General features: G+C 43.8%; 1 protein-coding gene across 1 annotated transcript in view; it reads left to right on the top strand.

Moving 5' to 3' along the window:
• The first annotated feature begins 530 nt into the window (after nt 1-530).
• Nucleotides 531-22,352, top strand: part of MGLL (monoglyceride lipase) — a 184,390-nt gene continuing 162,568 nt past the window's right edge. Inside the window, exon 1 of the mRNA XM_072941997.1 lies at nt 531-723. The gene's annotated coding sequence lies outside the window, so the exon portion shown is untranslated. The remainder of the gene's footprint in view (nt 724-22,352) is intronic.

Raw genomic sequence — 22,352 nt, forward strand, 5'->3', positions numbered from 1 at the left:
CCTCGGGGCCCGGCTCCTGCTCCCGCAGCAGTGTCACCTGTGCACAGGACTTCCCGGACTAGACGGCCTCTCCCCTCCCCTGCAGCCAGGTGTGGCCCGTGGCCTCCGAGGGGAAGTGGGGGCATTCTGGGGGTGTCCTCCAGGCAGAGGGCTCATGCCCTGCCCTTGCCCCGTCCTCCTCCCTCTGATGGCTACTGACCCTTTCGGTTCCCCGTCACGTTTGAGCCAATAGAACAAGACCCAGTTCAGGTCAGAAGCAAAGGAAAGCAAAGAACGGAGAGGCGCGAGCTCCAGCTATAGAGGCCACACCCTCCAGAAATGCCCGGTGGGGTCACTTTAGAGGCTTCTTGTCAGTGGGCAGGGGGTGGGGAAGGGGCGAGGTCCTTACGGAGCCCAGCCCTCTGCACACGGCCGCTGCCCCCGCCGCCAGGTGAGGTGCTGTGGGCGGAGCTTCTGCACACAGCCCGCTGACCCGTCGCCATGTGAGGTGTTGTGGGCGGGGCTTCTGCACACGGCCCCTGCCGCCATCGTGACGTGTTGTGGGCGGAGCTTCTGCACACGGCCACAGCCATCTCCAGCTGAGGCGCGTGCGCGGCGTCTCCGCACCGTGGCCACTGAGGTGCACGGGTGGCTGCTTTGTATCCGGAGCTCTGCCCTGAGGCGTCTGCCTTGAGGCGTCGGATGCGGCCCCTGTGAAACCAGACTAGGAACAAGGGAGAAAAGGTGAGACTTTGTCCTGTCACGCAGACCCTGTGTTCGTTTCCCGGCTCGGTGAGCAGCTTCGCGGGGCGTGGCAGCAGCCCTGACGGGCCCGCAGCGCGGCTCGCGGCGCTGGGCGTGTCTGCCGCCGGGCGCCCGCCGCTGGCCGCTGGCCTGGACCCGGTGGACGCAGGTCGGCCCCCGGCCCCCGGGGGGGGGGGAGGGCTGCGCCGCTTCACGCGGGGCCGCGGGCTGGGACCCCGGGCGCCTCGAGGGCTCTCAGCCGGAAGTCTGGCCCTCCGGGCCGGCGCGGTCCTGCTCCCCATTGCCCACCTGAGGCTTTCACATGAGTCACTTCGTTTCCTTCCGAATTGTTCCGGCTTTAATTTTCCTTAACTTTCAGAAGTTTTTATTCAATGGCAAAAATTAAGGAAACAGAACATTATGAAGCAGAGTTGGCTCGGAGACAGCCACAGCTTTGATTAGCTCTTTCCAGGCCGACTTCGGCATATTGAGAATAACTACTGTATTTTCCCTCGTGTGAGGTTTGTATTTTAATCTCGTTGCTGGCACTTTTTAATGCAGAATTTAAAATTTGCTATAGAATCAAGTTTCTTAACCTTTTATTTTGAAGGGAGGGCCTCTGGGATTCACATGCTTTGAAGGCCCCCCCACGCACACACCGGAAGCCTGTGCCGACATTCTCCTGTTGTGTTTTCTAGTGCTCTCTCGCTTTGCTTTTCACATGTAATCCACCTGGAATCAATTGTGGGCGCGGAGGCGTCTTTTCCCTAAGTGGCGTGGCCCTTCCCCACCGCTGTTTGTTAGCAACTCGTCCTCTCCTTAGGGGCTTGCGGTGCCGCCCTCACCCCAAACGAAACTCAGCTGTACTGGACCCCTTCCTGGGGGCCGGTTACAGGTGTGTCTGTTCGCCTGAATAGACCACTCTACTCACTCCTCAGTTCAAATTTAGGCCTGGCGTTTCTTACCTCTTGATTCTTAACTTTTTTTTCTCTTTTGGAAACATTGTTTATGGGAATTTTTATGTAAGCGTAGTCAACTAAATCAAATTATACCAAAGAGATAACCACAGCACAGTCTCGACAAGCCTTGTTCTAGAAAACAAGGTCACGTGCTCATTATTTCCTGAAATACCCCTTCTGTGACTTGGTTAGACGCTTCCACAATTTATAGACCGTTTTCACGTCAGCAAGGACAGGTCATAGCTTGTGTCCGCATGGTGTGGTATACACAGTGCACCAGAATTTCCTTAACTGTTTTTCACCAATGGCTATTTCAGTCCTTGCTGACTTGTTTTTAGCGATTGTAAATACTGCGATGAGTATGTTTGTAGTTAAAGCTTGCTGAACTTCTAATGATTTTCTTGCTCTGATTCTTAGAAACGGGATTTCTTGGGCAAAAGGTGTGCATACTTTACACAGAGGTTTTGCCAGTGGCCTGTACCTGCTGAGAATGTGTAGGTACCTGCTGTCTGCATCTCAGCTAGCACTGGCTTTTGTAGTCTTTTTCATTTGCACTTTATTATCCTATTTAACATATTTTCATATGACTCCTGTCCATTTGAATTCCTTTATATTTTTTCTTGTCCGACCTCTGCTGATTTCCTTTTATAGGTTTGCTTTATTTTATTGGTTCATTTGAGGTGTGTCATGTAAATATTAAACATTGACTTCTTTCCCTGTGATGCATTAAAAATATCCCCCTCTTTTGTCTTGCAACTTTATGGAATTTTAAAAAGGTTTTCTGTTCCTTTCTGGGTTTTGCAACATGTTTAGAAATGTTTTTCCATCCGAAGATTATTTTAAAATGCATCAGTTTCTCTTCTAGTGTGCTTATGGCTTTGTCTATTCTAAAATATTTAAATTTTAACCCACTCGGAGTTTGTTTTGGGTGAAGAGTGATGTGGGAATCCAGGTTTATTTTATTTTTTTCGAATGTTGAGCTAGGGGTCCCAATCCCATATTGAACACTCCCTCTGGAGTGTTTGATTTGAAATTCTAACTTTCTCCTGCCACATTTCTTTATTTACTTCTGTCCATTTCCACACACTCTTTTTTCCTACTGGGTGATGTGTTTATCAGGTCTCAGTAATATTCTACTTGAATTTCTATAGCTTTGCAATAGTCTTTAACTTCTTACCGAACCGAGTTTGTTTGTCCAACATGCAGAAAGTCAGACATTGAGACACCGAGGTTTGCAGCAGAGGAAGGGTTTATTTGCAAGGTTACCAAGTGAGGAGATGAGAGGACAAGTCTCCCTGAAGGCGAGGGGCTTGGGTTATTTATGAGAGAAGAGTGTAGGGTGGTCAGAGGTGCAGGGGAAGGTGAGTAAAAGGAGGAGGAAGATGAGGTAATCAGTAGTTTGTGCAGGTGTATCAGAGTTACAAGCTTTTTCTTGAGAAGCATGTTCAGAAAGTGGTGGCATTAGATTAGCGTGATGTCAGGGTGGAGTTTTTGATCCTCTGACTTCAAAAGGTCATCCCTCGGACACTTGCACAGGCCCAGTTGAATGGTCTGTGGTCTCGACAGGTTTGAACTGGACAAGACTAGTCCCTGTCCCTGAAAAACTGCTTAAACAACTGTTAAGTGACCCATGTGCCAGGAGTGTTACCTACAGAGAATCTTATGGGTCTTTGTCTAAGCTACAGGAGGCTGGAGGGTAGGCAATTTGCAAAAACAACTAGTTGCTGAAGGCAGGTTACAGGGTGTTATTTACTAAGCAGGTTATAGTTTAAGGGGTCTAACTGATGACTGCCTTCCATTTCAAACTCATGCTAGGATAAATTTCTCTTTTTCAGTATTTCTTGACTACCATTATATATTTTATTTTTCCACTTCACTTTTTGAGTCATTGTGTCAAATTTCCAAGAAAAATCACTTTGTAGTTTCATTTAGAATTGCAAAAAAACCCAATATGCTAGTTTGGGGCAACTAAATTATTTTACAATATTGAGTTCCAGTTATTGGAGTCACTTATTATGCCCCTTAGTGACATTATTTTTCTCTCCATGAAAAAATGCCTCTAGCTCTCGGCCTGGGTGACTCTCACTGAAGGGTGGTACTCCAGGCACAAACCCTGTGTTGTGCACCTCAGAGAAGATTTAAGAGATTTTTAAGGGTGGTTTGGACTATCACTGATTTTACTGCACATGCAGATGTTGGGACCCAACTCCTGTGGGTCTAAGATCGTGTGTGCTGTTCCCATGACCTCTGGGGGACCAAGTGGGCTAGGAGCACTTTTCATTCTTGTTTTAATTTTTGTGTTTGTTTTGGAATAACCCCTAATTAAGCAGCATACAGTTGAGAAAAACAGCGGTCTATTTGGATATCATTTAATCACTGGTATTTATGTAGTTTGGGGGCTGTGTAATTTGCCATAATTGGCTCTGGGGTTCTCCTTAGGTTTGCGGGGAACTTCTGAGGACAGGGGTGCCGTTAAATCTGGAACCTGAGTGGATTTGTTTTACTCCAAGTGAGTCTATGTGGAGCTGCAGAAACAATCAGTTTGTGACATGCTGGATACAGTTTGTTACCAATAGGAGTTAAAGGAATCTGGTAGCCTTACTGGTGCCAAAACCCAGTATTTCTGAGTTTTCTCATTAGCGCAGCTGCAGCCACAAGCTGTAGTCAAAAACCAAGTGTCCCAGTGTGAATATCGAGGTAACTGTGGGCTGTTGATGGGCCTGTGAGACTTTGTTTAACCGAAGAAGTGTTTTTGCTGTAATTATTTCCGACCTATTTAGTAGCTTCCTGCCCCCCCCCCCGCCTTACTCCTTTTAGTCCCTTCAAATGTGCTGTAGCCACAAAAAGGGTACCAGCCACCAGGGTGGTCAATTTAGGGCCAGGAAGGTGGAATTTAAATGTAACTATGTAACTGACAGGATGATTCATTACTTTGTAGGTCATTGGAAAAGAGCAGGATTTCTCCAACTGTTCCCGGGCTGCTATCAGTCATACCAATGCCCTAAGCACAAGGAGTTCTCAGGGCTCCAGGGCCAAGTTGGCTTAGGAACTGCTGCGTGCAGACTCCCCTCTCAGAACTTCACAATGTGCATTAGCATATTAAAGGTTCTCAGCCTGGCAGTAAAGAACCCAGCTTTAATTCTGCTGGGTGATTAAGCAAGTATATAGTGCAGGGGACAAATGACTTTTAGGCCAAACAGGTTACTCCTAACATTAACTTCAGAAGGACTAAAGGAGATTTAGTGGAATTTTACCTTCTCTTTTGTCACGGGGCCCCAGCAGCCCGTTACAAGGTGTGTTGGAATCCTGGAGCTAGATTTTAAATGAAATGCAATCAAAATTGAATTCCACTGAAAATGTAATTTTGCCTTTTTATTCATAATATCAGTGATGTGTTTGTGTGCATTAGATACAATAAATGGTGGATCTTTTAACTCACAAGACACTTTCATCAAATGACCTTGCAGTGCATTTGTTGATTAATTTGTTCATGTAATAAGGGGCTCTGGAGTCTTCGGCGCTGTGCCAAGTGTGCAAAAGCTGGAGGTATCTTAGGGTCTGGGAGTGGTGAGGACTGAGAGGATGGGGAGAATAAAAGAAGCCCAGACCTTACGGACTCCTGGCTACTCCAGGGGTGGAATTCTGCCATCATTGGAGGTGGCCATGGGAGAAGAGCTTCCAGCCTGAGCCTGAGAGGGGCGTGGCCCAAGCCAGAAAGTAGGTCGTCTTTTCATTGGGGCCATTGAGGGTTTTGCCAAGGTTACTGATACTCACAAACTAAGCTCTCAGCGATAACACAGCTGAGTAATAAATGACCTCAAAACTCAGTTGCTTATAACAAGATTCATCATCCCACGGTGGCCTGGGTTGGCCTGTTCTAGGCTCATCTGGGGCCCTGCTTCAGCTTGTGGGGGTAGGGGCAGCTGCGCTCACATGCTTCTTGTCTTCCTTGGACCAGTGGACTAGCCAGGAATGTTCCTCTCATGGGAATGGCAGAGGCCAAGACGGCAGTCCAGCCATGCAGGCACTTTTCAAGCCTCTGCTGCATCTGCTCTGCTAACGTTTCATTGGCCAAAGCACGTCAGAGGGTAGGAAATACCTCTCCCTTGTGGGTGGAAGTTGCTTAGAAAAGGACGTAGATTCCTGTTGCTGTAACTGCGGGGCTAGTGAATGGCTGGAGCGTTATCCCAGCCAGTCCCCTCCAGGAGCCATGGGGCAGTGATGCTGGCTCCCTTTCAGGACTGTGAATTCTGCTCTGTGCCCGGGAGACCTCAGCGCTGTCTCCTGGGTGTGAGAAAGTTCTGTCCACATCCAGTGACACCTGAGGACTGCATCTGGATTTGAGTCAAGTACAGCAGTGCAAGGCTGGAAGTCTGGCCGAGTGAGTAGGCTGAGCCCGTGTGTTCTAGCCACATCCTCCTCCTCCTCAGACTCAGGCCCTGTCTCCAATGCCACTGAAGGTCAGGGCTGCTGCCAGCACACACAGCGTCTTTGGGTAGACTGAGAGAAGGTTTGTCCCCCACCTCACCTCTGCCATCATGAGTCCCTCTTGAGGGGACCATTGGAGGATGGACTTGACAACAGAGGAAACTTGAAAGAATTGAATGTTGAGTGCATTTGGTAAGAAACGTAAGGCAAAAAACAAACAGGGAATAAGATTAATGGAATAGAGCACGGGGTGGACTCTGCAAAATGGCCCTTCTCCCACACTGACTCTGGGCTTGGCCACATGGCTTGTCTGGTCAATGGAACAACAGTAGCTGTAATGCAAGCAGAGACTCGAAAGGTGCTTGTGTGTTGGGGCTTGCCCTCTCTTTCTGCTGGAAGCCCTTCTGCCTCCACCTGAACAAGTCCAGGCTAGCCTGCTGGACGGTCACAGGCATCTGGCAGTTGCCTCAGCTGACATCAGACCAACTGCCAGACCTGTGAATGAGGCCCCTTAGGACCAGCCAACACCCCTGCCAAACCCGTAATGAGATGGTGTAGCCGTGCTGGCCCCAAGGAGCTGCTCAGCCAGCACGTAGGACTGTGACAAGAAATGAATGTTCATTGTTTTAAGCCAGTATATTTTGAGGTGTTTTGTTAAACAGAGAAAGGTAGATGATGCTTAATAAAAATGTTGTATGCCCTGACAGTGTATAAACAAGGTAGAATAAGCTTGTGGATTGCCTTGTCTTTAATGTTGACAAATTGTGATGTCCAGATTTAAGAATATTTAAGAATGAAAAGATAAACATTAAGAAAAACAGTATTATTGACTAACATTGGTGGTGAAAGATAGGAAGAAGTGAGAGAGGAGACAAATGCTAATTCTGTTTCTCATGTTTTGGGGAACCAGCGGATAATAGCAAGAGAGAGAGGAGATTACAGGCTTAATAGACATATAAAGGTTATCACTAGAACAGAATGCAAATAAATCTTTAATAGGTGAAGAAGAGTAATAAAAAGTAAAACAAAATATGCCATATATACTAAAATATATATCTAATTTTATTAACTCCCAAGATTGTATCCATTGTAAGATCATAATCTATTTAATCATAACTATATAAGGAAGGAAACAATGTTGCTGATTAAGCCACGACATATCATCAATTTTAAGATACATCCCAATTTCAAAGATGTTAACATTTTTGAAAGGTGTATCAGTAATTGTCATAATGCAGTATCTAAAAACAGAAAACGTAAATTTTGATAGAACTAAGACCAAACAGATCATACTAATAAATGTAAATATAATTCTCACATTAGAAGAAAAAGATTTTCAGATTGAGTCACAAAGCAAAATGGAAAAAGTGAAATAAAGGCATGGGCAAAGATATCCCAGCAAAAAGCCAAGGTGCATGAAGGGGTCATGACCCTAATATAAAAGAAGGAAAAATCCAAGCCAAAACACTGAACAAGACAAAAACTTTATAATGCTAATGGATACAAACCACCATGAAAATACAGTAGTGGTAAATATCTATGCAATCAAATACCGTCTTTAGGCATAAATTAAGGAGATATAGAAGAAATAGACATGCTAATAGTAGATCCTACTTCATTTATTTTAGTTTGACAGATAAAAGTGAAAAAATAATTGTTACAGCAACTCCATTAAACATTTTTTAGCCATTGTAAATGAAGATTATATAGTTTTAAGGGAAATGTATACAACATGTGAGAGAAAATAGACCATATGCTTTGTGTGACTGTCCCATAACTTGCAATGGTGTTTAGAAGGGCATAAAGATCTGAGGAGCCATAAGGAAGTATAATTAATTGTAAGTGACAAGAATTGTGAATCCATAGATGTTAGCAAGTTTGATGATTTAAGCATTTTAAAGAAAATACTAGTTTTTAGCAAGAGGTCTGTAGGCTCATTACAGAGAACAGCTGCGGCAGTACTTGCCTGTGTGAGGGTGTGTGCAGGGATATCCAAGCATGAAGTAAGGTCATTTAGGAATGGATTCATCATATGACTGACCTAAGAGCCTCTGACTTAAAACAGAATTTAAAAGGGTAGGTTTGACAGAGTGTAAGCAGGACGCTGAGACATTGCCGCCTGTTTTCTCTGCTCCAAACATTAGCCTTGACATGGAAAAAGTATTTCCTATCAACCATTCTTTCATTGCAATCCATAGCACTCAGCTAAAAAAAATAGAATTATCTGAAACAAATGCATTAAATTCCCAGAGAATTGCAGATTTCTGGGGAGGGATGAGAGTGGGATAGATAAAATATTGGAATTCTGAGGAATCATTTGGTTTTAAACAAGGATACTAAGACAACTCAGGTTATTTAAATGATTTATCTATATGGTCACACAAGTAGATAGAAGCATAGTTGAGATTAGAACAGAGTTATGGCTTTCCAGTAACTGAATAGTCCACTCCACTACCTGAATAGTCATTAGGCTTAGAACCAAACCTGGTTTAGGATAAATGTTACATTTCATAGGCTACATTTTGTATGTGCAAATCTATCCATGAATTGTTGCCAATGTATCTACAGTTTCTGAGCCTTTAGGAAACACTGTATGGAAATCCCACATTGTAGCATTTTGTATCTTTAAGTTGGTTGCTTCTTCCACAACGTTACATTAACACAGTAGCCGATTTTTTCATCGGTTCTCTCTGGTGGCTGTTGGTCCCTTTTTCACTCTTGCAGCTGTTTTGCTGACCTTATTTCCTGACTGGGAGTGTGCCCAGTCAGCTGTGGAAAACAAAACCCCAGAAGCGCAAAATTTAACAGTTGCATACATTCATTTTAAAATAACAATGCATGCAGGGCTTCTTATGTTAAAAATCTCCTGTACACGTGTTTCAAAGTCAAAGTTTACCAAATTTTAAAATAAAGCTTGTGGAAACATTAGCAGACGTGAGTGGACTTGGTAAGCTGATGGTCCCAAAGCCAGATGTGAAGATAAAATGCTTCTCAGAGATGCAGCAATGTTTTCCAAGTTAAACAAATCTGCAAAAACAGTCAACACAGTGGCTGGCTCAGATCTCAGGTCAACAGAGGGAACAGGGGAGGAATCTAAGCTGGGTCCTTGGAGGGAAGCCCACTGTGACGAATGCATAAAGATTTGGGTGTATATATATATATTGCACATTCCCAACCTCTAGCTGAAATATATACACTTACATTTTTCTGCTTTGAATTTTGATTGTCATTTCCATTCCTCCACTGGGGTAAATTATCCGGAGGATTTTCTGCCTTTGTTAAAATCGATACAAGTCAACAGCTATCTCAGGGTTTCTAATTTCTCATGTATTTGGCCTTCAATAGAATACAATCCTAGCTGTCTCTGCTGGGGCCCTTGAGTGATCTGTTTAGCTAGAACAAGTCGAAGCCGCCTCATTTCTAATATTTTTAGCCACAAGATAGTAAGAGAGTTTTAAAAGAGACTTTTACAAGATACTTTATCCCTAATTTTGAGTAGGCAAGATTTACGATAACCCTGGTGCAGTTTTGATAATTTGTCTAGAATGTGCGTCCCTTTGTTCCGGTCTCTTGTATTCTCCTAACTTTTTCGCATCTGGGTGGTGCAGGTTCAGCGTATATAAAGGGAAGCGGCAGGCCGATCTTCGCCCGCGTTGGCGGGTGGAAATAGTTCTCTCATGTCGTGTACCAACGAACTTGTAACTTAAAGTGACCTGCAAGAAATTCAGAGAGTCCTGCTTTACAGTATTTTTAGAAAACAGGAATGTGAACGACATCGGTTCCCCAAAAAAACTCTTCCATGAGCATGTGGTTCCCAGAGGTATTGAAGTAGGGCGAAGGCTTCGTAATGACTGAAAGGGCGGCTGCTTTAGCAGCTTCACTTGCCAGACTCAGCCTGAGCCAGTGACTACGGCACAGATTTCATTAATCTGGAAAATCCCTAGTTTCCAAAAATAGTTTTAGGGTGAGACTTTACAGAGGTAATTTGATTATGGCCAGGAGTCTGTGTATTCATACGTGGTTTCTGCAGTTAAGTAGTAGGGGGGATATCAATCTCTTTTGTGTTTTTTCTTCCTCTGATGTTAGCAGTTCTCCAAATTTCCTTAGATTTGAAGTAAAAACAATGAAACTGATCCAAACTACTTGAGTCTAGAATTAGAGAAAAAGGAATAGATCTTGGTTTATTCCAGCCTTTGTTTTTCTTTTTTAATCCCATTCTTAGACCTCCTCGGAGACATTGTCCATGGGTGAGATGCCCCATTGACTTTCTATTATGTTGCTCAGTTTTAAGGCTTAATTTGTTTAATTATGAAAAGCACATTGAAATTTGGATCTATAAAGCAAAGAGAGTTTGAATACATTTCCATATTTGTCAGTGATGTCACTAAAGCAAAACATACTCAAAAACTTCATTAAAAAAAAAAACCAACTTTGTTAAGACTTACACCTGTAGTTCTGAATCCTGGCTGCAGGTTTGGATCTTCTGGAGGGATTTTAAAACATACTGATGCCCCAAGCCTTACCTGTAGGGGTTGGTTGAGGTAGTTGATTTGGGGTGGGCCCATGCTCCAGCAATTGGAATGTTCAGCCAGGACTGAAAAGCATTACTCCAGGAGAGTGTTGGCTAAAACACTGGACCTCTCTGTGTGTCACCTCCTTCCCTTTCTGACTAGGTTGCTTCCCAAGAAACTTCCCTCTCCAATATTCAGCAAGGATTTAAAATACTGTAACAAGCATTGAAATCTTTAAAAACTAGTTGATGGTATGTGATTTTTCTGGTTCTGAGCGTCCAGTATGGTTATGTAAGACAGTATCACTGGGGAAAGCTGGGTGAATGGTACACGGGATCTTTGTGCTATTTTTGCAACTTCTTGTGAGTCTTCAATTATTTCAAAATAAAAATAAAAAAATTAATTGGTAATATGCTTCACTGAAACATTGAGCTTCAATGAAATCACATCTGTTTGTAATGACTTGAGAGTAATATATATATATATAACTTATTTTTTAGACTATTGCTTAATGGGACAATATATATAACTTAACTCATTTTTAAGACTATTGCTTAATGGGACAATTTTCTAACATTTAAAGGGTCTCCCCCATCCCTCTCCAGTAAGCTGTGTGATGTCTTGATATATTTTATATTTTTAATCTCCAGGTCCGTGATTAATCTAAAAAAGTTCCCAAGCATAGGAGTGAGAAATTCTGGGAGAAGGAGGGGTTACCCCCCCAAATTCCTGTGTTTAGAAGCTACTGTCCTTTTTTTATTTGTTATATTCTGTAATCTTTGTATTTTGAGACGATTTGGAGCCCTTTTGTTGAATTTCACTTTCCTCCAAGTAATGGCCATTTTGTAATTCCTGTGTCTTAGGAAGGGCTCACAGTGAAAGGAGTGGGGACACTGGATGGAGTGTCAGCCTGAATGGGACTGACTGTAACTGGCTGACGGGAAAGAAAAGGAGGCTGGGACTGGTGCTGAGAGCACCAGCTCAGCTATAGGGGAGGCCTGGAGGGAGACAGGCAGTAATTTAGTTTTTAGCCATGAACCTTGAGCCAAGGAAGGCACTCAGGATGACCTCCATATTTGCCCTGACTTTTCGCTTGGGGGTTATTTGCAAACCACAGTGCAGGAAAGCTGAGTCACGTGACAAGCATCTGTCTCCTGGGCAGAGGACACAGGCAGCAGAGACTGCAGCTGCTAAGATGGCTGCAGTTTGTGTATCAGGGCACTGGAGCACAGCTGAGAAGGAATCCCTTAATGCCGTCTATATACGCTTTCCCTTCAGGTGCTTGGCCAGATCCTAAACTGAGCATGTATAGGGCGAGATGCCATGAGGCCAAGTAGAGAGCAGCTCCCAGGGAACAGAGAGTTGAACGGAGATATCAGAGGTCATACAGTGTGGAAGGGTTTCAGCCAGTCAAGCCAGAGACCTTGGTGAACATCCTTGGCATTCAGTTAAAACCCAGAAAGGCCTTTCAGGCAGGGTAGGAGTCATGCCGTAGGAATAAGGGCTGTGCTCTGTGATGAGGAAAGTGATGGGAAACCAGGCCTCTGCACAATGGAGGTGATCCATCAGTCTCCCTGATCAAAACTCATCACACTGGAGGAAGGTAACAAAGTCCAGTCTCTTCTAGGGTTCACACAATGCCCAGCACTCAGCAAAAATTCACTTATATATGTGGAGAAGGAGATAAATGTGGTTCATAATCAAGGAGAGGAAAAACTCAAAGGAAGCAGATCTACAGATAAGCCAGACGTTGAATTTGGAGATAAGAGCCTTAAAATGACTGCTATAAATATGTTAAAGAATTTATTGGAAACAGCTGACAAAGTGGATGAACAGATGAAAAATTTTAGCCCAGAAATGGAAACTGGGGTTCAGTGCCTTCTGTAGGTGCAACAGGTGGACCAGAGTCTATCTCTGGCATTTGATGGCACAAACGGGACCTGATGGGGCCCTTCTGGGGAGTATGGAGAATCCTTTTGAAGGTGCCTTTTACTTTACACAAAGTCTTGAGGTTGTAGGGTGTGATGCTCATTTCCATCTCCTGGGAGCACACTGTGAAAAGAGTGGTCTTCCAGAGCATGGTTAGTTTTAGTAAAAGCAGTTAGGCCTTTGTGCTGCAGAACTGCATCTCCCTTGATCAGTTGTGGATCAGAAGCAGCAGGAGTCAAGTGCATTGAGTGTCCTGTGATTATTTCAAAGGATGAGAGTTCACGAGTCCTGAAGTGGGCAGACCTGAGATTCAGGACTAGTGGCTGTCTCTTTAGCCAGGGTGTCTGGAAGACAGAGTTTCTGCAGACTTCACCAGTTGAGTCTTTGCGATGCCATTAGTGCGTTCAGCCAGCCCAGAGGACTGAGGAGGATAAGCACAGTGAAGGTGTTGCAGAGCCAGCCCAGTGCAGCCCTGCTCTAGTGTTTGGCCGGTAAAGGGAGTTTGCTGGTCACTGACATTCAAGAAGGGTTCCCCAGGTGGGAATGATTTTTCCCAGCAAGACTGAAACCACAGCAGCGTCAATAGCTTGTCTGCAAGGGAAGCCTTCCATCCAGGGAGAAAACACATGCCATGGTCAGAACATATTTATATCCATGAGATGTGGGAGGCCAGATAAAATCAATTGCCAAAACTTGAGTGGTCCAGGAGCAGTATGGTTTTCCCCAAATGGTATGCTGGACAGGTAGGGCAAACAAAATAAGTGCTTTCTGCAGCTTTATCGATATTTCCCCACCAGTATTTGATGCATAAAGTTCATCATTTTATTGGTGGACCAGTGATTCAGGCATGTGTGGTAGTCAATAATGGGCCCTTAAAATCTCTGGTAAGACCAGGGTGTTGTTTGGTCCAGACCAGAAATCTCTGTCAAACCAGCAATTGTTGAATTTTTCTTTTTTTTTTTAATTGGAGTACAGTCAGTTACAGTGTGTCAGTCTCTGATGTACGTACAGCACAGTGTCCCAGTCATGCATATACATACATATATTCATTTTCATGCTCTTTTTCATTAACAGTTATTACAAGATACTGAATACAGTTCTCTGTGCTATACAGAAGAATTTTTTTTAAGATCTGTTTTATAGTGGCTAACATTTGCAAATCTCAAACGCCCAAATTTATCCCTTCCCCCTCATAACTGTAAGATTGTTTACTATGTCTGCAAGTCTGTTTCTGTTTTGTAGATGAGTTCATTTCTGTCCTCTTTTTTTCTTTTATTAGATTCCATACATGAGTAATATCATAATGGTATTTTTATTTCTCTTTCTAGCTTCACTTGGAATGACAATCTGTAGGTCTATCCATGTTGCTGCAAATGGCATTATTTTATTCTTTTTATGGCCAAATAGTATTCCATTGTATAAATATACCACAACTTCCTTCTCCAGTCTTCTGTTGATGGACATTTAGGTTGCTTCCATGTCTCAGCTGTTGTATATAGTACTGCTATGAACATTGGGGTGCCTGTATCATTTCGAATTAGAGTTCCCTCCAGATATATGCCCAGGAGTGGGATTGCTTTATCATAAGATAAGTCTGTTTTTAGTCTCTTGAGGAATCTCCATACTTCTTCCATAGTGGCTGCACCAAACTACATTCCCACCAGCAGTGTAGGAGGGTTCCCTTTTCTTCACACCCTCTCTAGCAATTTATTGTTTGTGGACTTGTTAATGATGACCATTCTGACTGGTGTGAGGTGATACCTCATTGTAGTTTGGATTTGCATTTCTCTGATATTTAGCGACATTGAGCTAATTATGTACCTATTGGCCATTTGTATGTCTTCATTGGAGAATTGCTTGTTTAGGTCTTCTGCCCATTTTTGGATTGAGTTGTTTGTTTTTTTGTTAAGTTGTATGAGTTTTCCCATTCTGTAGGTTGTCATTTTGTTTTGCTTATGGTTTCCTTTGCTGTGCAAAACCTTATAAGCATAATTAGGTCCCATTTGTTTAGTTTTGCTTTTGTTTCTATTACGTGGGTAGACTGCCCTAGGAGAACATTGCTAAGATTTATGTCAGAATGTTTGCCTGTGTTTTTTTCTAGGAGGTTTATTGTATCTTGTCTTATATTTAAGTCTTTAAGCCATTTTGAGTTTATTTTTGTGTATGGTGTGAGTGTTCTAACTTCATTGATTTACATGCAACTGTCCATGTCAACACCACTTGCTGAAGAGACTGTCTTTTCTCCATTGTATATTCTTGCTGCCTTTATCGAAGATTAATTGACCATAGGTCTGTGGGTTTATTTCTGGGCTCTCTATTCTGTTCCATTGACCGCATGTCTGTTTTTATGCCAGTACCACACTGTTTAGATTACTGTAGCTCTGTAGTATCTGAAGTTTGGGAGGGTTATTCCTCCAGCTTTGTTCTTTTTCTTCAGTATTGCTTTGGCAACTCTGGGTCTTTTGTGATTCCATATAAATTTTAGGATTGTTTGTTCTAGTTCTGTTAAAAAAAAAAAGCCCTGTATAATTTGATAGGGATTGCATTAAATCTGTAGATTACCTTGGACAGTATGGCCTTTTTAACGATATTGATTCTTCCAATCCAAGAACATAAGATATCTTTCCATTTCTTTAAGTCATCTTTAACTTCCTTAATCAGTGCTTTGTAGTTCTCCATGTATAAGTTTTTCACCTCCTTGGTCAGATTTATTCCTAAGTATTTTATTGTTTTGGATGCTATTTTAAAAGGGGTTGTTTCTTTACTTTCTTTTCTTGCTAATTCATTGTTAGTGTAAAGAAATACAACTGATTTTTGTATGTTAATCTTGTATCCTGCTGCCTTGCAGAATTCTTTTATCAGCTCTATCAATTTTTGTGTGGAGCTTTTAGGTTTTTCTATATATAGAATCTTGTCATCTGCAGATAGTGACAGTTTTACCTCTTCTCTTTCAACTTGGATCCCTTTTTTCTTTTTCTTGCCTGATTGCTGTGACTAGAACTTTCAAGACTGTGTTGAATAGAAGTGGTGAGAGGGAACATCCTTGTCTTATTCTGGATTTTAGTGGAAAGGCTCTCAGTTTTTCACCATTGAGTATTATTATGCTGGCTGTAGGTTTGTCATAGATAGCTTTCATTACGTTGAGATATGGTCTCTCTGTATCCACTTTGCTAAGAGTTTTTATCATAAATGGGTGTTGAATTTTATCAAATGATTTTCCTGCGTCTATTGAGATGATAATATGGTGTTTTTGTCTTTTCTTTTGTTGATGTGGTGTATCACATTGATTGATTTGCATGCACTGAACCATCCTTATGTCCCTGGGATGAATCCAACTTGATCATGGTGTATGAGCTTTTGGATTCTGTTTGTTAATATTTTGTTGAGGGTTTTTGCATCTATGTTCATCAATGATATTGGCCTGTAATTTTCTTTTTTGGTAGTGTCTTTGTTTTTGGTATCAGGGTGATGGTGGCTCCATAGAATGAATTTGGGAGTATTCTCTCCTCTTCAATCTTTTGAAAGTGTTTGAGAAGGATCAGTATGAGTTCTTCTTTGTGTATTTGGTAGAATTCCCCAATGAAATTATCTGGTCCTGGACTTTAATTTGTAGGGAGGTTTTTTATTGCTGATTCTATTTCGTTTCTAGTGAGCAGACTGTTCAAGTGTCTGTTTCTTCTTGATTCAGTTTTGATGGACTGTATATTCCCAGAAACTTGTCCATTTCTTCTAGGTTGTCCAGTTTGTTGCCATATAGTTATTCATAGTAGTCTCTATGGTTTTTTGTATTTCTGTAGCATTAGTTGTAATTTTTCCATCTTCCTTTCTTACTTTTTGTTCTCTCTCTTTTCTTCTTGGTGAGCCTGGCCAGAGGGTTGTCAATTTTGTTTACTCTTTCAAAAAATTAGCTCTTGGTTTGATTGACTTTTTTCTATTATTTTTTAAATCTCTATTTTATTTATTTCCTCCCTGATCTTTATTATTTCCTTCCTTCTGCTAACTTTGGCTTTTGTTGGCTCTTCTTTTTCTAATTCTTTAAAATAACAAGTGGTTTATTTAAGAATGCTCTTGTTTTTTTGAGGAAGGCCTGTACTAGGGTACAGGCTTGAGTAAGTGCATATAATTCAGCCTCTTGGGCCGAAGTAGCCAAAAGCAAGGGTGCTGCTACAGTTGCATCGAAAGGCATTGATACCACATATCCAGTGCAGTGTTTTGCATGTCCTCCTTTAAATTAGAACCATTAGTAAACCATGAGATGTTGGCCTTACTCAGAGGAGTTTCTGTAGGTCATGGCGGGGGTGTCAGAGGGTGATCTCTTTGTGTTAACACTTGCGGGGTTTTTTTTTTTTTCAGTAACAGAGGGAAGAAGAGCTGCAGGGCTGAGGGCATTAAAATGAGACAGTCATATGAGGAGTGGTTAATAAGAGAATTTCTTCAGAGGTGAGATGGCTAGCAGTAAGATGTATGCGTGGTGAGAATTTAGAAGGGTAAGGCATGAAAATGCTCCCTGGAGATCCTACAACTATTTCTTCATGGTTTTAACCAAAAGAGCCTGGCCTGGATGGCTCTAAGGTGGGGAGCGGGTCCTTGTGCTGCAGGGGCAGGTTATTGTCTGTCATACCCTGTGGGTCAACAGTGATCCCTGGGCCTTCGAGAGGGCGCCCCACGAGCATTCTGTTCTTTCTCATTCACAGAAAGGAAGAAAGGACGTTGATAATTGGGATGCCCAATGCCAGAAGAGTTCATCAAGCTTTTTTTAAAGGCTTTTAAAGGCTATATCGTCCTGTTATCCCCATAAAAACGAGACAGGTTGGTCATTTTTTAGTAAAACATAGAGGCATTTGGCCATAAGAGAGAAATTTGGAAGCCAGTTCCAACAACAGCTAACCAACCCAAGAAAATCTCGTAACTGGCCTTTAGTTTGGGGTTTGGAGAAGCTGGGGCACCATGAAACCTGTCTGGGTCTAGGTGTAGTCCTTGTTCTGATGTCAGGTGACCCAAGTACTGAACCTTGGACATACGGCAGTTTCTCCTTGGCGACCTTGTGTCTTTCTAGGGCTAAAGTCTCAGTAAATGGATGTTGCCCTCCTGTGAGGAGGCCTGGGAGGGAGAACAACGAAGGAGGAAATGTAAATATCACAACAAAGTGGAATCTCTAGGATATCTTTTATCGGCCTGATCATCCTTTGGAATGTGTGCAAAGTAAGAAGGGCTTTCAGTAAAGCCCTGAGGCATGACTGTCCAGGTGAATTGTTTTCCTCTCAAGTGAAAGTGAAAGGTACAGGTCAGCTTTGTCAACTGTAACACAAAGGAAGGCACCACATAAATTAGTGACTCTGAAGGATTTGCTTCTGGCTGGGATGGACGCCAGTAACACATGAGGGTTAGAAACAGCCAGGTGGCTAGGGAGGACAGTGCTACTTACCGCTTTGAGATTCTGAACATACCTCCATCCTCAGCCTTTGGGATTCTTTACAGGTACCATAGGGGTGTTACAGGGGCTAGTGCAGGGGACAGTAAGGCCCAGGGCTCTTAGTCCTCTGTTATCAGATTAATGCCCTAGAGGGCTTCTTATTTATAGGGTAATCGTAATTAAATGTGATTAATTTGAGGAAGAGGCTCTGAGGGGTTGTTGGATTTTAACAGGAGGTGCCCTGGGGGTTCTGCAGATTCATTAGGAGGGCAGCAGCTGATCTAACAGGGATGAGTGGCTGGTGTTCGTGTTAGTTTTTATGTCATCACAGACAGAGCAGGTGTTACTTGTAGAGTCACTTAATTTGCCCCGTTGATGACTTTGGTCGTTGCTGTCACTGCTGCTGTCAAACTCAGTAGTTCTTACCCCCTTTTGGGAGAAAGGAAGAACCAGCCTGGTATTTTTCCCAGGAAACCTTGGCCCAGCAGATGAATGGGAGGGACTAAGAAGAGAAGGATGTGGGTCTGTCAAAGGGCCTAAACAAAAGGAACAGGGGCAGAAACGGAGTTGTAGAGGTTTGTTCCAGACCCCACTGCCTGAGCTGTTTGTTGCTCCAGGGCGGGGCTCTTCACTGGTGGTGTCCCTAAGGACCGGTGAATATTCATTCCCAGTCTGGAGAGGGCTTTCCCTGAGCAGATTAAGGGAGGGATTCGAACAAGCCCCTGGGCTCCTTGGAGCCTTGGCACTGGGGATTAGATTGGTTGGAGGGCAGAGGTGCCTGGAGCACTTAAGCTTGTAACTGCCCTTCTTCGTGTCCCAGCCTCTTGCAATAATAGCAGAGACCAGGAAGGTACTGGTTTTGTTTAGGGGCCTCCATGTGTTGTAGTTGAAAACTGAGGATTTTTGTGACTCTTCTTTGTCATCGTTGAATCATTTAGGGTGTGAATGAGCTGATTTGCCAAATTGAACAAATCTGGGGTGGACGTAGTCTTCCATTCCATATGGTCCTTTTTACCAGGAGGGAAACTTCTCTGTTGAGCCCATAGTATTAAAGGCTGCCTGAGTGGATTTAGCTACCACAGGGAGACTGGAGTTTTCTTTACAGAAGGGTTGAAGCTGACTGTAATAGTCATGGACTGATTCATCAGACTTCTGCACACCTGAATTTTGTCCCAGTCAACAGGCTCGGGAAAGACCGTGGTGATTATTTGGTGTTTTCTGCCAAGGTTTCTGACATCTCCTCCAAGACTAGAGGTTTGTTTCCCTAAGTCCCTTCAGGGTGTTCTTGTAGAGGGATTGGTGGTGTATGTCTGGTGTGAGAGCTCCCCTCCAGGCCTGTCCCAACTCGTCTTAGCTGAGATTTCTTTACTTAGTTCCACAGGTTGCATTAGTATTTCTGAGGATAAAGAGATACTTTTCATAATGATAAAACACTTAATTTATCAGGAAATTACAGCTCTCCTAAAGTGTATGTACTCTATAACAATTTCAAAACACATGAAGCAGAAATCAGGGGTGTCTGTGCAACTGAGATCTGATCAGTTGTCTCCAAGTGGAAGTTGCTAGCTGCGGCTTCTTAAAAATGAAGTGACTCAGCCATGCTGTGCTTGCTTTGCTCTCTTCCTCCTCTTCCTCGCTGCCACTCCCAGAAACCATCTTGAAGAATTAGGGTGTGGGTCACACCCGAGAGATGACTGAGTAGAGAGCTGGTGGCCTGTAGGAGAAATGCATCCCTGCCCCCGACAAGCCACTGTGCTCCAGCCTCTGCCCTTACAGCTGGGTGCACTTCCTGACTCAGCCCACAGCCTGTTTTTCACACAGGCGTTCTGTACGGTAGTCTAGAATCCAAGAGCTAAAGGCTGGCTGATAGCATAGTATTTCTTCTTGAAGTGTGACATAAATTGTTTTGTAAGAAGCAGAAAAAGACCAAGGGCTGCCAACCATAGAATCCTGGGCAATTCACTTCATCTGAGAAGTGGATGTAGTAATAATCCATCTCTTAGAGCTGTTATGGGGCAAATGCATTAAAAGCTCTTAAAACAGACCCTGGCACCTGATAAGAGCTCTGGAAGTCTTATTTCTCATTACTCTCACTCCCAGAGAAAGCACAGCTATAGAGCTGTTCCACTGGAGACCACCTCCCTCCTACTGTTCTTAGGGTGTCCAACTCCAGGCCAGTTCTGAACTGAAACAGAGAAAGTAATAGTCTGAGCCTTTTATCTAGTAAGCATCGGTAAACTCACTTCTCGCTAGGGTCACAGGTTGGTCAACGTCCCCTGCAATCTGAAGTTTCGTAATACCCACTGAAGCTAGATCGAGGTCAGGATGTGAAGGGGATGTTTCGTTGTCCTGGCCTCACAGGATGGCAGGGCCGGCTGTGAGCCCTGAAGGTCCTGCGATTGCACTGCGGTCACGGTTGCCCGAGCCAGCCTGTGTGAGCCCAGTTCCCCAGAGACGGCCTTGTGAGTCAGTATCCTCCGGGGGGTCCATGCCTTCCTAGTGAGGGACACCCTGTTTCTGGTTCCAAGATGCTAAGAAAACTGAATTGGGGATCCAGAGTTGTCTGGTAAGCTTAGAGTCAGAGGAATAAGAGGTGAATGGGCTCACGAGGGTAGAGACTTGTATTTGTTTCATTCAGTCTTAGGTCTTCAAAGCCTAGAGCAGTTCCTGGCATGTAATAGGTGCTCATTTAGTGTTTTTAACAAATGAATGAGCAGAGGATCAGGAACAATCATGGCAGCAGCACATAGCTTAAAACGCCAGTTCCTGGGCTCCACCAAGAGATTTGGGTTCAGTAAACACATGGCGTATTGGGCTTAGGTTTGGTAGTAGGTAACAGAAGTAACAGTGTTAGGATAGAAATATGTAGGATAGAAATTTGTTTCTCAGGTGCAGGAAGTCTGGACGTGGGCAGTGCAGAGCTGGTAGGATCTTCCAGACCACCAGAGGCCAAGTTTCCTTTCATCTTGCTCTGCCATAATGGGCTTCCATTCTCAAGGTCACCCCACGGTCTAAGATGACTGCTGGACTCTGGCCATCATGTTTGCTTTCCAGTCAGTAGAAAGGAGAAAGAGAAGAGGCAAAGGGCAAACAAAAAGGCCACATATGAGAAATCTTTCTGGAAACTGTAACATGAAACCTCCATTTATATCTGATTGGCCAAAATGTAGTCATATACCCGTATCCTGCCTGAAAGGTAGGAAATGCTTTCTCTGTCCTGGGCGTCTTGTACTGAAAGGTGAGGTTTGCATTGCAAGGAGAGAAGAGGGGAAGAAACATGAAGGGACACTCTGCATGGTCACCACACCCGAGAACCTGCATGTTTAACCAGCAGCCTCGGTAATTCCGGTGAGTGCAGCCCAGGTGGGGCCTGAAAAACAGCAGAGTTCACCTCCCCAGTACTCAGTGATAATGCCATCAAATTCTTGTCCTCGCTGCCCTTTCTGAGGAGTCCCTGTGCTCATCAGGCTTAGGCCACAGCTCCCTAGGTGGCATGTTTGTCATGTTCAAAGCCTCGCACTCCTTGAGTGTGTAATGTGGGCCGAGTGCTTTGGATACGTCACCACGTTATCCTGTGCGCTCCTCAGCTCCACCCGTCATGTGTGCATTGTCATCTTCCACGTGAATAAAGCACGTCTCAGAGCAGTTTAATTGTTAGTCGACGGAGGGACCCCTAAATTAGGGAGCCCCCCAAAGTGTGAGTACTTGCTGCCAGCTGTGAAAGAGTTCACAGCAGAGACAGGGATGAAGTGAAAAGCCGCTTTATTGCTCAGAAGTGAGATGGAAGGAAACTGCTGGAGCCGGGAGAAGGGAAGAAGAAGTGCTCGAGTGAGGAAGAGACGCTCTAGTGGGGAGCTGCCAGTCAAGATGGACGACAGGGACAGCTCTGGCCCGGGTCGGGCCACGTGGACTTTTATGGGAGGCTTCCACCATCATGTCTTCCTTCTGGTGTGGTGGGGCCAGTCAGTCCTTGTGTGGGCTTTTCTGGTTGTTGTCATGGTGACCATCAACCGTCATAGTGCTGGTGGGTGTGTCACTCTGCATGCTAATACATTCCAGTGAGCACATAATGAGGCTCCAGGTCCACTGGAAGTCAGATCCTCCACCATCTTGGACTGGGTTCTAACCAGTTCTTGTTTCTTCTCTGCTGCTGCCTCCTGAGACTTAGATAGGAGTAATTGGTTTCTATTGGAGGGAGGGGGCAGGGGTATGATCCTGAGGGCGACAGCCTTCGTAACAAAAAGGGAAGTTGTTTTTAATCGGAATCCTGCAATCGGGTGGACCCAGGTCCCCCTCCCCACAAAAAAAAACCATCTCCAAAGATTCTGTTCAGCCATGATAGTTTTAAAGGGAAATGAAGGCGTAATCTCAGTTAATCGTTGAGATAGG

The sequence above is a fragment of the Vicugna pacos genome, chromosome 17 (assembly GCF_048564905.1).
Source record: "Vicugna pacos chromosome 17, VicPac4, whole genome shotgun sequence".
Lineage (NCBI taxonomy): Eukaryota > Metazoa > Chordata > Mammalia > Artiodactyla > Camelidae > Vicugna > Vicugna pacos.